Here is a 17451-nt window from a genome sequence, read left to right as displayed (position 1 = left end):
CTGTTTTTCCTTCTAATAATGACAGCCGGCTCCATAGCAATTAATTATAATAACTGAAGAGATATAACTATATTTGCATCTCAAATTTGGGAAGCAGAATGCAGTAGCTAGAGAAGAATAAAATACAGCAATTAGAGGGATCTTAGACTAGGATTCCAAAGTATATGCCTATCTGCCTCCCACCTCCCATCCCCACCCACACCCCCAGCACACACACACACTTATCAGATTGCCTGCCTGGAGTAGACAGGACAGTGTGCCCAGAGGAGTGTGGATAGTAACATGAAATTGATAAGTGGGAGCTTGACTGATAGGGCTCTTTCTTTAGTCCTCGTCCTCCAAAAGTTATCTTATGAATAACAGAGTTTATAAGTCTACTTTTGTAATAATTTAGAATTTTTTCATCTTAATTTATAATTAAAAAAAATTATTTTTTGAAAAAAATATTTATTGACTACCCACTTATTAGAATGGCCAAAGTCCAAAACACAGCCAGCACCAAATGCGGGAGAGGATGTGGGGCGATAGGAACTCTCATTCACTGCTGGTGAGAATGTAAAATGGTACAGCCACTCTGGAAGGTTGGCAGTTTCTTACAAGAATAAACACAGACCATATGACCCAGCCATCATGTTCCTCGGTATTTTAGCTAAAGGAGTTGACAACTCATGTCCACCAAAAAACCTGCACACAAATGTTTATAGCAGTTTTATCCATAATTACCAAAACATGGCAAGATGTTCTTCAGTAGGTGAATGGATAAATAAACTGTGGTACATCCAGACAATGGAACATTATTTAACACTAAAAGAAAATGAGCTATCAAGCCATGAAAACATGTGGAAGAAGCTTAAATGCATACTACCAAGTAAAATAAGGAAATCGGAAAAGGCTACATACTGTATGACTCCAACTATGTGACATTCTGGAAAAGGCAAAGCTTTGAAGAGAGTAAAGAAATCAGTGGTTACCAGGGGTTAGGGGCAAGAGAGGGATAAAGAGAGCACCGAAAATTTTTAGGGCAGTGAAACTATTCTGTACAATGCTTTGATGGCGAATACATGTCATTATGCATTTATCAAACCCCTACATTTGTCAGTGTAGCTTCACTGATTGTAACAACTATACCACTCTGGTGTGTGTTGATAGTGGGGGGAGATTCTGTGTAGGGGGGAGCAGGGGTATATGTGAATCTCTGTACCTTCTTCTCAGTTTTGCTGTGAAATTAAAATTACACTACAAGATAGTCTGTTCAAGAAAGTTTTTTTAAAAAAATATTGAGCTTCCATTTGATTTTAGGTAGTTGGCATTAAATGATAGTCCCTGCCCTCATGGATCTTGAGAATTCTGATTTAAAGATTAAGTAATATCTGATGAAAGAGTCCTAAAAAATATTGGAGGGAAAGCAGTAAGAGTTGAAGGGGCTTTGGTGGCAGTCAGCTGTTAAAATTCTGACTACACAAATTACAAGCACAACTTTGGACATATTTTTGAGACTCATTTGCTCAGTTGCAAGAAGGAGATTAAAATTTCTCTCTTGTGATATTATTCTGAGGATTAAATGATAAATGTAAAGGACCCAGAGTAGCACCTGACACATAATAGGTATTTATGAGATATGGGTCCTTTCTGCTTCTTTGTGTGCCATTTTACTTGGGCAAACCAAAGGACAACTTAGCTCAGAGAGTGCTGGCAATGCTTTCTGAACATGCAGCATGTGTATATCCCTCTGTAGAGAGCTTGCCTGGCCTTGGCAATTTCCCCCAGAATCTTCCCAGATTGCACATGTTCTTTTCAAACTATTAGACACAGACTAAACATTCATCTTTTGCTTCCATGTACCTTTCCTTGGGCTTCTCTTGTTTATTCTCTCCTCTTCCTTTGGCTGAAAACTTGGCTTTGTAAGAAATTTCTCAAGTGATATGCTCTTCTTTCCAACTAAGAAGGTAGATGCTTTTGACAACTGAACATCATTATGATATTTATGCCATGTATAATATTCATAACATCTGGTTTTTTGTTGGTTTCCCAAGGCCTAAGCTGACTACTAAGAGGAGAGGCTGATACAAAATCAACTGTGTCAGTCTGATTCACAGCTCTGCTTTTGGAGGGAGGTATTGGAGGTCAGAGCTGAGTGTTCACTCTAGTATCAGTGTGAACAGAGACTGAATTATGTAGCCCAGACAGGAAATATGTGCCATTGTCTGATTCCCATTCTGGACTAGATTCCTTCCTTTGTTGCTCTCGCAGCTCCTTGTGTGTTTGCCCCTGGACAGGTAGTGTTGGACAGTGATTAAATCCCATGGGCTCTGCAATCTTACTGCTGGGTTCAGAGCCAAGTACCATCATGAAGGCATTTTGGATCTGTATTAAATTGCTTATCTACTCGGTGCCCTAGTTTTCTCATTTGTGAAATGGGCTTAATAATAGCACTTGCCTCACATGGTTGATGTGAGGATTGAGTGAATTAATGCATAAGAAGCACTTGTGCAGAAGTGCTTCTTATGCATTAATTCATTCAGTCCTTACAACAACCATGTGAGGCAAGTGCTATTATTAAAAGTGTTCAAAAATACTATGTTTTTCTATGTCAAAACAGTTTTCACAGTGAATTGTAAATCTATGTTTACTTGTATCTTTACCCCCACTAACCTGTAGGGTTTTGGTGGCAGGAAATATGTTTTGTTCATTGTTGTAGCTTCATGTCCCAGCATTGGGCTGGAACATAGCATGTATTCAATATTTATTTCAAAAATAAAAACAACATGGATGAGCCTTGAAGGTATTGTTAGGCAAAGACAAATACCGTATGATAGCACTTATATGTGGAATCTAAAAAAGCCAAACTGGTAACATAATAATAATAATAATAATAATAATAATAATAATAATAGAGGAGAATGGTGGTTAACAAAGGCTAACGGTGGGGGGATGGAATGGGCAGGTGATGTTTAAGGGTACAAATAAGTTCTAGAGACCTAATGTGGAGCATAGTGATTATAATCAACCAATACTGTACTATAAACTTCAAAGTTGCTAAGAGACTAGATATTAATTATTCTAATAGACAAACCCTGGATTAGGCAATCACTTACATGGTTTCTTTTTTACAACTTTTCTTTGTATGCACAGCTTCCTTAGTTAGGCATCCTGAAGGGGAGGAAGGGCTGTGTGCTAATATTTGAGAAATAAAACCCCACCCTCAAACCCCCAAATGTCATGGTCCTTGACCGTGACCACAAGAGGCTGGATATTATGGAAGTTCTAGAATCAGAAAGACCTGCATTGAATCTGGGTTTCATTACTCTGTGACTTGGAAATGTGTCTTAATCTAAGTTTCTTCGTTGTGAAGGGGAAGCCTGTTTGTATCTACAACATAGGCTTCTTGTACAGATTCTGCATGATGATGTATGCAAAGCACTTACTATGGGAGTGTCTGTGGGAAGTGGGCAATAAATGCAAAGTAAAATCATTTTAACTAGTTTCCCATTTTGAAGATTATCAAGAGTATCTTCTCTTGATAACAGCCATACTTATTTTAACTTGAAGAGATAATTAAATTCAATTAAAAATAGCTTATTCCCAAAGTGAGCCATTGAGCTAGAAGTGAATTTTAATATTACCTTTTTTTGGGGCGCCTGGGTGGCGCAGTCGGTTAAGCATCCGACTTCAGCCAGGTCACGATCTCGCGGTCCGTGAGTTCGAGCCCCGCGTCGGGCTCTGGGCTGGTGGCTCCGAGCCTGGAGCCTGTTTCCGATTCTGTGTCTTCCCCTCTCTCTGCCCCTCCCCCGTTCATGCTCTGTCTCTCTCTGTCCCAAAAATAAATAAAAACGTTGAAAAAAAATATTACCTTTTCTTTTGAATGTGTGGACAGTTTCTATGTGTTTAACTTCATTTCCCACTGTTTTTCAACACATATGTTTCTTCCCTTCGCTTCATAGAGTCAGCACTTCAAGGTCATGGGGGCATGCCCAGGAGACCCAACTAAATGACAGTTTCAGGATCAGGAAATTTATCAGAGAAAATAGCAACTCACCTGGCCAGTGAGAGTTACCCAAGCATAGCTTAGGGGTGGAGGGTCCTGGCCAGCATCACCCACAGGAGAGAGAAAGTTGGAGAGCTGGGGGATTTGCAAGTCATTTGTTATGATTGGGGTTGAGGGAGAGGAAGGAGTGGCTCTAGGTAAGTATGGAGTCATTGGCAGGCATTAGGTCATAGAGGGTCTTGCTAGCACAGGAAAGAAAGGGCTTTCTAATAAGGGCAATGGAGAATCACGGCGGGGGGGGGGGGGTGTTTAATAAGGCTGCTGATATGAGAAAGTGTTTTCTTTAGAATGATCTTTTTGACTACAGTGTGAAGAATGGGTAGGGAAAGAAAGACAAGAGGCAATGAGACCAGTTAGGGAGTTACTGCAATAAAGTTGCCAAAAGATGTTGATGGTTCACACAAACACAATGTTCTTGAGGATGGAGAAGAGTAGATGGATTCTAGAGATACTTTAGAGGTTAATGTATGAAAGTCCATGATTTATTGGTTATAAGGAGTAAGAGGTGAGACATCCAGGTTTAAGTAATTGGGTGATGTGGTATCATTAATTAAAGTAAGAGAGAAGGAGCATGCTTTGTGAGAAAGAAAATCAGTTTTGCACATAGTCTATCAAAACAAGATGAAAACCAGGAGTTGATAACACAAGAGAAGCCTTCCCTAGGAGAAAGGAATGACCACCAGTATCAATGCTGCCAAGATGTCAAATAAAAAAGATTATCAGGGAGATCTAGGTTTCAGTGAGGAAAAACAGGTTAAAGATGTAAAAGGGTGTGGTTTCCATGGAGAGAGATTTCTTGCAAAGGTTTGGGAGAGAGGGGAGCATAGATAATAAGTCTATGGAAAGTAAAACAGCAACATCAATAACATTTATGGTGTGCTTACCATGTACCTTGTAAAATGTTTTACCTGTATTACTGGAGTTGATAACTCTCATTATCCTGTGATTGACTGGAGTTCTGAAAGGTTAACGAAATTTGCCTAAGGTCACATAGCTAGTAAGTGAGAGTCAGAATTTGAACACAAACCTGTAGACTCAAAATCCTGCTCATCATCACCAGCTATGCTGCTGCCTAGATATCATGCACAAAACATTGTGAAGAGTAGAAGGTAAGTAACAAATGGCCACCAAGACCCAAGTCTTTGAGAGTCTAACCCTGTGAATTGCATCAGTTAGGGTCCCTTGCAGGTTGTCTTCTGATTGCCTCCAGCCAATGGGAGATTGGTGGGCAGGAGGAAAGGGACATCTTTCCTGTTTTAGTGTCCCACATCTGGCAATAGCTGTCTACCTCTGGGCAGCCCCTCGTTCTTTAGGGCTATAGTGCTCACTGTGCTCTGGTAGAAGACTTACTTGCTTCGTCCCTGAGGCCATAGCAGGGGGTAACTGCTTCCAGATATTTCTGGCCTCTTGGCACCTCACCATCCTTTGTTTATTCTCTTAACTATACCCACCCCTTTCTAAATAGGGGCTTCATTAGAGTCTCCCCATTTGAACCATCTGGAAATGAATCATTTCTCCGCAGTGACTCTGAATGATAGAGACAGTAGCCAGGGGTAATGGGGACATGGGGATTGAAAGATTTAACGGGCAGCAAAGCCTATACACTCCATCACCATAAATAGCAGTGATGAGAGTCATAACACCCACTCACGGTTGTTGGCACTTTACAATTTATAAAGTGCTTTCACATAAGTTATATCATTTGAGTCCAGAAATAATCCGAAATAGTAGGTGCCATTATTTACACTTAGACAAACAAACTGAAACTCAGAAAAGTTGATTTGCCCAAGGTCTCCCAATGGATGGAGCTGAGCTTCTGAACCCAGACCTCTGGAGACCAAGGCCAGCATTCTTTCTACTGCACCTTGTCTGCTTCCCATTAGTTACTGAGGTGACAGGATACCTTTTCTGTATATAGCCTCCTGCAGTGGGCAGGCAAAGAACATCTAAATCATGCCAGGAATCCCCAAGGACTCAGTGTGTTTCACACATAGCTAGATTCACATGAAACAAAAGTTCCCTTCACCTCCTGGGAGCTGTCTCACTGTGTTTCTTGAAGAAGACAAATAAAGTGTGCCAACTTCACCAACAGTATCAATATAGAATGGGAACTGATAAAAGGTCTCTAGGGGATGAAAATAACTGGACAAAGTACTAAAAATCACTCCACCATGCCAGGAGATCATGCTGATGATTGCATTGAATTTATTCCCTTTTCCAACATGTTGGGCATTCCTCTATGAATGTTGTTTATTTCTTAAGATCCATCCTAGCTTAGTTTCAGATTTGAAAACGTCTTTTGACAGCCTCCTCTGTGCCAAAAGTTTTCACATGTATGATCTCATTTGAATTCCCATAGCAGCCCAGACAGGTGAGGTGTCTTTTCTCAAGGCTGTAGGACTAGTAAGAGGATGGAATAAAACCCAGGTCTCCTGGTACTTTTCAGAATATAAGTCTCTCAATTCTGTTGCTACTGGTCAGAAATCAGCTCCTGCAATTTCATGCCTATGTATGTATGTCAGTATGTATTTATTTATTTGAATTAAAATTGGCATAAAATATTACATTAGTTTCATGCATACAGGATAGTAATTTGACATTTTTATACATTATGAAATAATCACCGTGATAGGTCTAGTTACCATCTGTTACTATATGAAGTAGTATTGTCTATATTCCCTATGCTGTACATTACATACGGGTAACTTATTTATTTGATAATTGGAATTTTTGCCTCTTAATCTACTTCACCTATTTCACCTGTTCCTCCAACCCCGTCCCCTCTGACAACCACCAGTTTGTTCTCAGCTCTGTTTCTCTTGTTTGTCCATTTGTTTTGTCTTTTAGATCTAACATAAAAGTAAAATCATACAGTATTTGTCTTTGACTTATTTCACTTAGCATATATCCCTTAGGTCCATCCATACTGTTGCATATAGCAAGATTTCATTCTTTTTTTATAGGTGAGTAAAATTCCATTGTATATATACTATACTTTTTAATCCATTCATTTATCAATGGACATTTAGTTTGCTTTTATAACTTGGCTATTATAAATAATACTGCAATGAACATGAAATGCATATATCTTTTCAAATTAGTGTTCTCATGTTATTCAGGTAAATACCCCAAAGTGACAGTGCTGGATTGTATGGTAGTTTCATTTATTTATTTATTTATTTATCTATCTATCTATCTATCTATTTATTTTTTTTAGGAAGCTCCCTAGTATTTTACATGGTGTTTGTACCAATCTACATTCCCATCAACTGTGCACCAGGGTTCCCTTTTCTCCACATCCTTGTCCACACTTATTATATCTTGTCTTTTTGATAATAGCCATTCTGACAGGTATGGTGTGGTAGCTCATCGTCATTTTGATTTTCATTTCCCTGATGATTAGTAATGTTGAGTATATGAATAGATAGTATATTTTCTTTGCAAAATGCCTATTCAGATCCTCTGCTCATTTGCTAATCAGGTTTTTGTTTTGTTTTGTTTTTCAGTTTTATGGGCACTTTGTATATTTCCAACTCCTTATTGGATATATCATTTGTCAGTATCCTCTCTTGTTTAGTAGTTTGTCTTTTGGTTTTGTTGATAGGTTCCTTCATTATGCAAAACCTTTTTAGTTTGATATAGTCCCTCTTGTTTATTTTTGCTTTTTTGTTTCCCTTGCCTGAAGAAACATATCTAAAAACATACTGCTAAGACTGATGTTAAAGAGCTTACTGCTTATGTTTTATTCCAGGAATTTTATGGCTCCAGGTCTTACATTTAACTCTTTAATCCATTTTGAGTTTATTTTTGCATATGATGTAAGAAAGTGATCTAGTTTCGTTCTTTTGCATGTAGCTGTCCAGTTTTCCCAACCTTATTTGTTCAAGAGATTATCTTTCTTCTTCTTTCTTTCCATTTCCTTGGATGTGCCTAGAGGAAACTGAAAGAAGGATCAAGTTCATGGGGTTGGATCTGTTGATTCAGTCTAAGGTTGTGTGGAAAGGGCTCTGCTGAATAAATAGGGAATAAGGCTGATGGAGTGGAGATTTATATTGTCCAACACCCAGGTCTTCCCTTCGTCTTTCCCTAGATGCTTAGACAGAAAGGAAGAGGTCTAAACTTGTTTTTTCTTTTATTTTTGGGTTATGAGAAAATAGACTTGGAAAACCTCTCCTCTAAAAGTAGCTCTTGAGAGGTGTTCTAACCCAGTTCTCCAGCCTGAGCAGAATAACTCCCAAAAGTGACTCTGACAATGACAATCAATAATACTAGCCATTATCCTTTTTATCATTGTTTACTGCCTAAATTATTGGAATAGTGTACTAGCCTCAGGGTTTATAATGTGAACTAATGAATGGTTCCAGGCATCATTCTTGATGGGAGTTGTCATTCTCTAAGTGTGACAGTAATGGCTTGAACATGGCAGTGGCAATGGAGATGCAGAGACCCTTCTGTTGAATAAACTCCTAGATATTTAGCATGGAGTACAAGGCTTCTCAACTTGATCCAAACTTATGCTCTTGCTATGTAACCTGCTTATGATTCTCCTCCATGCATACTGAGCTACAGTTGCACCAAATTATTCAAGCTCCTTGAACACACCATACCTTCGTGCCTCTGCGAGATTTTCCCGTGTCAGACTTCCATCCTTTTCCACTTGAGCGATGTCTGTGTTTATTTCAGGATGCAATTCAAAAGTCATCTTTTCTTTGGAGCCTTCTCTGATTCTCTCCTCTCATTCCTACTGCTCTAGAGCTTATCGCTCCTTTTTCTGTGCTCCCAAGGTATTGGCATCTTACCTTCAGTGCAGGGTTTATTACTTATAGAAAGCAAGCTATCTGTGTTCCTGACATTCTGATAAACTCTCTTCAAGGGAGATAGCTGTTCCAAAGTGGGCACTCAGTGGAAGCTGATGCCTGGGTAAGGGATTGGATCCTAATTCTGCATGTGGAGGATTCTAGTATTCAATAATTCTCTGATCCTCACAAAGCATTCCAGATTGTGGTTATACAACGACAATTTATATCTTTGCCTTCAGATAGGACCAAACTTTGGCTTGATGCCTAACAATATCGTGGACATAAATTAACAGTGAAGCAATTTACAGTCTGTCATGTCTTATTGCTTAATGAATTTGTCAAAAATCATATTACTCTGAAAATTATGGCAAGCAGGGTCCATGGGGCTTATGTCTTTAAGAGCAAGATTGCTCTGGCCTCATTCAAGCAAAACTGCTTCACTACTTTCGTCTTTTTAATGCGGACACCAGAATCTCTGAGCACTTCTGTTTATTTATCAAATCTCTATTGACTTTCACTTTGCATTAGGACTACCAGGGATGACCTTGGCCAGTTTGCAAATCCTCAACCCCAGTGCACCTGCTGTCAGAGCCAAATAGGATTTAAGAGTCTCTTAAACTCCTGATTCTATGCTAATATGATGTCATCCATTTCTGGCTTAGGCTCACCCCAGACTTTATTACTCATTTTTTGAACAAAGCCAAGCCTTGTCCTCTATTATAAGGGCACCAAGAAGAACCCCCTTTTAGTTCTGCCTCAACTTCTCCATCCTCTTCCTCTTTCCCCATTCATTTGCCCCCCAAATCTCTCTTAATGGTTGTTCCTCTTTGTTTCTTAGAATATGAGTTGTTTTGAATGACGCTATTTCACAGGGTAAAGAAACTTGGGTTTCTCTAGGCACTACTGTCCTCATTTGTGCAATGAGATTAACATTAACTCATTGGACTAGCGTGAAGATTACAGTGCCCCGGCATCCATCCATCCATCCATCCATCCATCCATCCAACCATCCATCCATCCATCCAACCATCCATCCATCCATTTATCCATTTAGAGCACATTCATTCATGTTGTAAACAATGTCTGAGAACTTAAAATGGGTCAGGCCCAGTGCTTTATTTAGGATGCATAGCCAAACTTTAGACTCTACTGTCAAGGACCTTTGAGTCTACTAGGAGGATGGACAAATTAAAAAAAAATAGCTAAAAGCTCAGATGGGAAGTTGAGTGATTGAGACATGCTCACACAAGATGGCAGTTTCATAGTGATTTTCACAGGCCTCCCGGGAGGTGTGTGGAGGGCTGCCAGGGCTCTGTCCTGGAGGGACAAGTGCCCTTAGGTTTGAGGCCATAGTTAATACTCAAAAATGGTGATGGTGCTGCCGGTGGGAGCAACAGCACTGGCAATAGCAGTTTTGACTGTTGTTCTCATATTTCTGTCAGTTTCTCTCTCTCTATTCTCTGTTCCTCTTTTTGTAAGGCTCTCTTCTCTACATTTCTTCATTTCTCCTTTTACACCTTGTCTTATAATTCTTTTGGGAACATGTAACTATGGATTAACTGATGGCCGATTAAAACACAATTGGATCTTTTTATTATGTGTTTTTCCTAAGGAAAAATTGCCCCAGTGGCACCTGAACATATGGAAGAGCCACGGCTCGGTTGCAAACCAGTGGGGGCTGCCCCATGAAGGTGGCAGATGCCCCCGGGCAGCTCCCTGGCTCATCCTGTGATCTGTCTGGTTGGCCAAATGGAAGCAGGCCAGCCACCTAACAGTTAACTGTGATGCTTTTTTTCCCCATTTCATTTCAATCTCTTTGTTCCATGCAACCAAAGAGCTAATGCCTGGCGAATTTATTATGACCCATTGTTTGGCTCGTGGAATAAACCGATTCTTCCCCTTTCTGTGTTCTGACTCCCCCCTTTGTCTGCAATTTTATTTTATGGTTCTTTTTGTACACATCCAACACATGCTGAGGTTATTGAAAAGCACAAATTACACAGAATTCAATTTGCATATCTATTGAGAGTCCAATCCCAGAGTCCTTAGTCAGGCAAAATGCCCGTTGACTCTTACCTCCTTTACTCTGCTCCTTCTTGGCACCAAAACCTGCAGGCTGCCCCTCTGCTGCTTCTAGCAGACCTGGCAAGTGGCCTTCATGGAGGTTTTAAGCAGAGTCACACCGTAGAGGACAATGAGTTGGGTTTTTGTAAACTTCCAACAAAGTCACTCAGAGTATCTTAGTGGACAAGGTAGAGAAAGAGAGGTCAGATGACAGCCAGGTGGGGTCAATTTAGTACTGGTGTGACCGAGAAAGTACAGGTGTTAGAGTCACTCAGGGTTATGTATGAATCCCTGCTGTGTCAGTTACTTGCTTTAAAATTTTTTTTTGTTTTGAGATAGCTGTCGGTTCACATGCAGTTGTAAGAAATAATAGAGAAAGAGTTCATGTAACTTATACCTGGCTTCTCCCATCATTTGCTTTTGACCCTGGGCAAGATACTTAATCCATCTGTCTCATTTTCTTCACCTGTAAAATGGGAGAAATAATATTACTTACCAAATTAGATTGTTTTGAAGAACATCTGAAATAACATCTATGACATAACTTAGGATAGTACTTGTACCTGTACATGTGCCTATACCATAGTGTTTGTAACCTAGTCCCCAATAAACAGATATTCCCCTCAGAAATAAGTGATGGTGGCTAAACAATTCTGATCATTGAGAAATATTAGTCTGGAGAGAGTCTCTAGCAGCACATTCATAGTTTTGAACTAAATTCAGTCATGAAAAATAGCATACGTATTTAAATTTTGTTGTAAGAGTGATTTTTTTTTGTAGAAACATTTAAAAAAGAGAATAATATAAAATAAAATAACCTAGAATTCTAATAGCCAGATAAACATTGCTAACATTTTGTTGTTTTTCCCTCATAGGTGTATTTTAAACAACAAAAAATGTGATCATACTTCTCATAGCCTTTTGTAACCATTATTTTAGGGTTATGTGATATTGTACAGTAAGGAGGATCTGAATGATTATAACAGTCCAGGCAGAAATATGTTCTCCTATTTTACAGATGAAGGTATTGGAACTCAAAGAGTTAATTTACTTGCCTGAGGCCAGAATTGGTAGAGCTAGGTGTTGGCTTCTTATCGCCAAATGTTATGCTTTTTAAATTTTCCATACCACAAATTTTTATTGGTGAATCTAAGAGGAATCAGTACAAAGTAAAGAAGTTGGACCTTCAAATCCAAGTGGACAAAAAACCCCATTAGGAGATGGACTTTTTCTAAAACATCTATCAGAAAGACTTGAAGCAGCATCCTCGAAATATTGTCCAAAAATCACTGACTCCAGAATTTTTGGTGACGGAAATTATTAAAAATTCAGGTTCTTGAGCCCCACCATAGATATACTGAATTAGGATCTCTAAGTTGGGGCCCAGAAATCTGGATTTCTAACAAATACCTACATGATTAGCATCACACCAAAGTTTGAGAACCAGTGGTTAAGAGTTTTCATGAAATTGGGGTTTAATATAAATTGGCAGGGTAATATTCCTGAAAAGGTAAAGAGGTCTTAATGTGAGCCAAATTTATATTGATCAAGAGCAAACACACCTACACTGTTGAAGTCACTGTAGTGCACACATTTGTAGAGAAAAGTAATCAGCATGGTGGGTGTATTTGATACAGTTCCAGGCATTGTTACTGCTCAGGCTGGAATACAGAAAACTTATATACAAAATAGCACTGCTCTTACCCAGTTACAGGTAAGTGATGATATTTGCAATTTAGTACACAGCAGCATTCAGCTTTTAGGAAATCAGAATTGGACATTAAATTTGAATAGCACAGTCTAGATTCCTGCTTTTAATTATTATGCTAAACAACTTTTGTATATGTTGACTGAATAAATTAGTCAAATAAAGGGTTTATAGTAATGACTATTGTTTTCTTGGATCTAGTAAAGTTTGGCTTCCAGAAAGTATATTCTTTTTTATTATTAAAAAATTTTTTTTAATGTTTAATTTTTTTTTGAAGAGGGAGAGACATAGTGCAAGTGGGGGAGGGGCAGAGAAAGAGGGAGACACAGAATCTGAAGCAGGCTCCAGGCTCTGAGCTGTCAGCACAGAGCCTGATGCAGGGCTCAAACCCATGAACTGCAAGATCATCACCTGAGCCGAAGTGGGACGCCCAACTGACTGAGCCACCCAGGTGCCCCAGTATATTCTTTTCTCATAAGAATGAAGCTTATTGACAGCTTTTTTTTTTTTTTTTTTTTTTTTTTTTTTTTTTTTTTAAGACTAGAATGAGGGTAGGGCCTTTATGGTAAGACCAAGCATTTAAAAATTATGTTGAAGCCCTTCACTTAAAGGAAGGTCAGTCAAATATTTCTTAAAGATAGAAAAATAATGGATCATAAGAGAAAAGATTGATAAGTTGAACTTCCTTAAAATTAAGAATTTTTCTCAATTTAAACCCCATTAAGCAAAGGAATATACAGTTTTCACACTTGGATAAGATGTGTACAATGCACACCTATAGAACTTATTCAGAATACACAAAAATTCAAATAAGTCAACTAAACAGCAGAAAACAACACAATTAAAAATGAGATAAATACTTGAACAGCTTTTTCATAAACAAGGATAAATATTTGAAAAATTACTCAAAGGGCTTCCTGCAGATAAGCTATTACATCTGTGTTCTATGGCCTTAGTGCATGACTTGGACCAGGGCTGATATGCAGATGGCATGAACTGCATCAATCTTGCAAGTTGTTAATTTTATGAATGCCACCCTAACTTCAGTCCAAAGGACAATAAGCCTTATGGAGGGCTCGATCACTGCTTAACACAAGACAGAAATTCCTCACAGTCAAAGATGACATGAACTGCTCCTGAAGTAACTGAATTCCCATCAGTGGGGATGTCAAGTTCTCTGGACAAGTTCTTGCAGATGCTATGAAGAAGATTTGAGTATCAGTTGAAAGCATGGACAAGATTTGTGATCTTCAAGCTATTTTCTTGTTTATTGTTACTGGCAGATCCATTTCTCAATGGAAATATTAGATAAGGGCTCAATCCATAAAAGAGATAAAAGAAATGCTAAGATGGGGTATCAGGGCTTCCTCCTTACACTTCCCTGCAGAGGCCAGCAGTACAGTTGGAAAACCTAGGACTGGGGACCATATGTTCTCTGTAGCAGGGCAGTACAGGCTCTCATCTTGGAGGCACCTGTGGAAGTCTTTCTCTAGCAGGAGGAAGGGCTGTCATACATGGGATGAATGGCAACTCCCCTCCACTATCCCAGATTTAAAATCTATATATTTAAATATCTATGTTTAAAAACACTGTGCTCAACGGTAACAGAGCTGATCATGCTAAAGTAGGAAGGAACGGAACAAATTAACAATAAGTTCTTGTCCCTTTCCACAAGCCCTGCTCCCTAACTCACAGGGCCATTGTAAAAAATGAGTAACTATATATGTAAGGAAGGACCATGACTCTGCCAAACTTGGTTTAAAATGCATTATTGTATTCCTATTGTAATCCTTGAGAGGCAGCTGTTGTAAACCCCCTATGTTATAGTTGAGGACACTAAGGTCCAGCATGTGAAAGCATCCTACCCATGGCAGTCATTGGCAGCTCTTCATAAAGGAAATTGTTGACACTACATAGAGGTGAGGGGTGAGGGGACTGTGTTCTTCTGTAATGTCATTGGTGAAGAAATGTACCATGATTTAGGTAAGATAGAAACACAAGAAGGGTCTCAGGAGTAGAGCTGTTTGATAAATACAATGGGTCTAGGATAACCTTGTGGCAAGGATGATCTCCTCTTGTGTGCATTTGTGGAGTTCCTGCCCTGAGTACACACTCTGCCAGTCACTGGAGAGACAGCCAATAGCACACAGTTTCTGCTATTAGAGTCCCCTCAATACTTGCAAAATCAATTTACATTTACACTTTTTGTAGATTCTGCTTCCTTCCTCCTGCCTCCTCCTTTTCTTCCCTCAGTTACCGGCCTGTGAAAACACTGCCAAGATAGAGTGTGGATATTCTGCCTCCTCTCCTTCTCACACTTTGCCTTTTTCCTGGTAACAATTTCTTATATACTTACTATGTGCCAGACTTTGTGCTGCACACTTTATGTAGACCATCTAATTTAGTCTTCATAACAACACTGTAGGATGTTTAATGATCCCATTAAAAAATAGATCTGGGATGTTGATTTGTTCTACATAGTGTGTCACGGCCAGTAAATGTTCAAGCTGGCTTTCATGCCTGGATCTTTGGTCTTGAAGTATACCACCCTTCACATGATAAAATAACTGCCTCTATACAGCATGCATATATGTTTGCTGTTGACATTGATAATTACTTTGGTAGACATTAAGTATAAAAGGTTAACGGCTTTTGGAAGTCATATTTTAAGAAGGTCGATGTACTATAGTATGGAAATTATAAGTAAAGGTCATATGTCTAGGAATTATTTATCTCGTAGGCAAAATTAGGAATGGGTACTTACATGCTATCATTGTTAAGAGCCTGTAGAGTTAGAAAAATTGGATTTGAGTCTTGCTTCTACCATTTAATTGATGTGTGACTTTGGAGATTTTATTCAATTTTTATTTACTTATTTTTTGAAAGAGAGAGAGAGAGGACACACAAATGGGGTAGGGGCAGAGGGAGAAGGACAGAGAGAATCTTAAGCAGGTTCCACGCCTAGCATGGAGCCTGACTTGGGATCGATCTCATGACTGTGAGATCATAACCTGAGCTGAAATCAAGAGTCAATTGCTCAACTGAGCCACCCAGGCGCCCTTTATTTATTTATTTATTTATTTATTGAGACAGAATATAATTTTTATTATCCTCATCTGTATAATGGGAATAATAATAGTGTCTTACATATGGTAATTACAAAGATTTGAAGCACAGCATAATTCCTGGTGTGTAGTGAGTGCTTATTATTATTACTATTATTATTACTATGATTGAGATGTTAATGTTTTTCAGGTACTCTCATGGGTCTAGTAGAGGGTGCTGTCATTTTTCTTTATGCTCCATCAGTGTAGCATGAGTGGAAATTTCATGAGTTATTTCACACTGTTAGAAGGAGATGTTTTCTCCCCATGACTTGCTCTAGGCAAGTTTTTAGTTTCCTTTTTTTATGGAATTGCTCTGTCTCTGGAGAGGTGTCAAGACTTCATGAAAAAAATTAGGTAGGAATAACTGGGGATGACCTATTCTTTTTTCCTCTTGGGGAAAAGCAGGACCACTCTCCTGCAGTGAACTTTCCTTCTGCTTAGCCACACTGTGAGCGTCACCTGAGCATACCTGTCCTGGCTCGCCATGCTGTAATTGAGTCTAGTTACCAGGTTTTTGTTTTCAGTGCTAGAAAAGCCATTTAGATTCACCTGCTAGCTTACATACTCCAACCTATCAGCACAGGCACTGAAGTTGGACTTTGACCTCCACCTTCTATTCTTATTATTATTCTGCTTATTCTTAAATGCATTCAGGACTCAGGAGAGGAGGGGTACTGTTTATTCCAGGTTCCCTCAGAGACCCCCAACAACACTTTTCAGTTAATTTAGCAATAATTTATTAACAAGTCTAGTGAGACCTGCATTGCAAGGTGCTGTTAAGTCTAGACTGTAAAGGGCTTACAGTGACGTGGCAAAGTCAGGACTTACCCTTGGAAGCCCGTGGCCCCAGATGACAATGTGGGTTGTACAGTCAAGACAAGAAAGGACAAAAAGAGGAATTGGTATGGGCTAGGATGGAGTTGGAGGAGAAGTGAGCCTTGAGATGAGGTCTGGAAGGATGGAGATAAGATCAGGTAGTTGAAGAATATTTGGCAGGCCTTTCAGGGAGGAAGAGAAATGGTACTAGCATCAATGAAATGGCTGAGCTCTGGCGTTTGAGAGATTGTGATTACTGTCCAAACAGGATATGGACCTTGTATAGCAGTGGGGTCCTCAATTTGTAATATACTCACTGAATGAACTTGGGCAAGTGAATGCCCCTCTATGAACTATGGTTTCATCATCCTTAGAACGAGAACAATAACTTTGCCTTTGCCTGGCAGTTGTGAGATATTACTGAGACAATGGATAGAAAGCAACCAGCTCAATGCCTGGCACATATAACAGCTTAATACATTTATTTGTTATGACAAGAGTAACCACAGTGCCTGTAAATGAAGTGGCTTGCCTGCAGTTAGTGTCACCTATGCTTTCTATAAAATCATGTCAGAATTCTTTGAGCTCTGAAAACAAAACCCCCTAATTCTTAAATGGATATACTCATTTTTCAGTAGACCAGAATTCAACCTTTAACTTGTAGTTGCAAAATTCTTTAAGCTCTCCTCTTTCTTCAATTATTCATTTTCACTAAATTTTTAATAAAAGAAATGTAAATACAGAACTGGCATGACCAAATTACAGTTCTGATGTTTTGTACCAATTATTACATGTAGGTTTTAAATATTAAATACCAGGGTTACTAAGGAGGATTTTATGAAATCAAGTCTTGCTAGAGGTTTCCTCTGCCTCAATTTCTTATTATAGGTGTTCTATCAAAGTCCCATTTCC

This window comes from Puma concolor, chromosome C1, assembly GCF_028749965.1.
Source record: "Puma concolor isolate L17-30 chromosome C1, mPumCon1.1.hap2, whole genome shotgun sequence".
In the NCBI taxonomy this organism is placed as follows: Eukaryota; Metazoa; Chordata; class Mammalia; order Carnivora; family Felidae; genus Puma; species Puma concolor.
The sequence above is the reverse complement of the archived record's forward strand: the minus strand, read 5'-3'. Positions refer to the sequence as shown.